The sequence below is a fragment of the Octopus bimaculoides genome, chromosome 11 (assembly GCF_001194135.2).
Source record: "Octopus bimaculoides isolate UCB-OBI-ISO-001 chromosome 11, ASM119413v2, whole genome shotgun sequence".
NCBI lineage: Eukaryota > Metazoa > Mollusca > Cephalopoda > Octopoda > Octopodidae > Octopus > Octopus bimaculoides.
In genome coordinates, this window is record NC_068991.1 from 36,235,512 (window position 1) to 36,236,682 (window position 1,171).

Consider the following 1,171-nt stretch of genomic DNA (forward strand, 5'->3'; position numbering starts at 1 on the left):
ACTACTACTACTACTACTACTACTACTACTACTACTACTACTACTACTACTAATAATAATAATATTAATAATAATAATAATAATAATAATTTCTATTATAGGTTCTCAAAAAGTCGGCGAGCTGGCAGAATTGTTAGTACGCCGGGCAAAATGCTTAGCGGTATTTCTTCTGCCGCTATGTTCTGAGTTCAAATCCCGCCGAGGTTGACTTTGCCTTTCATCTTTTCGGGGTCGATAAATTAAGTACCAGTCAAGAACTGGGGTTGATGTAATCGACTAGCCCCTTCCCTACAAATTCGATGCCTTGTGCCAATGGTAGAAAGGATTATTGATTCTCAAAGTGTACATTCGCGCATACACGATGCTCTGAGAATATGCCATTTTTATATTATTATGAAATTAAATTTTCCTTAGAGTACTTGTTGAAAATTCTTATAATACTTCATGGAGAGTATTGCTCCACGAAGTATTCTGTCAGGGAAGGGGCGAGATAATTAAAATAGGTTTTCTTTTTCAGACGTCTATTAATGTATTTACACTTAAACTTTTCACTTAAAAAATTTACAGGTTACAACAAAACATCACAACAGCAAACGAGGAAAAACAACACAAAATCAAAATTCACAGCTGAATAAAAAGAAGAGAAGAATGAACCTTTAAAAATGACCAGTTAATGATGTAAAAATACTCCGAACGGTCTAACAGGTAGTTTTTAAGATAGCAATATGAGCAACAACAACAACAGTGGCGACATATGCACGTTAAATCGCTCATATAGTAATTGTGTTAAAGTTAATTGCCTTCATTTTTCAACGAACATAACATAATGTTTTGACTTAAAGCTGCAAGCAGATAAGAAGAAGTTGAGAGAATTCTCTGAGACCAAAATGTGTTTCTTTGCCGCAGTGAATACAAAATTATACATTTGTGCTTTAAAAACGATGGTATGGGATAAATCTACCCTGAATCTATCTTCAAAGAAATCCTCTCAACCGAAGAACTCAACCAAAATGTAAGCTGAAATTGTCAAACATACCTCTACTTATTCAGTGTTCTCCAGTACGTGGGGCAAAAATGCAAATGATAAGAGACATCAGAAATCTTGTAGATTAGTGGCTGGTTCTCACATCAGTATTGCAATATGGGCAAGTGAAAAAAACAAGAAAAAACT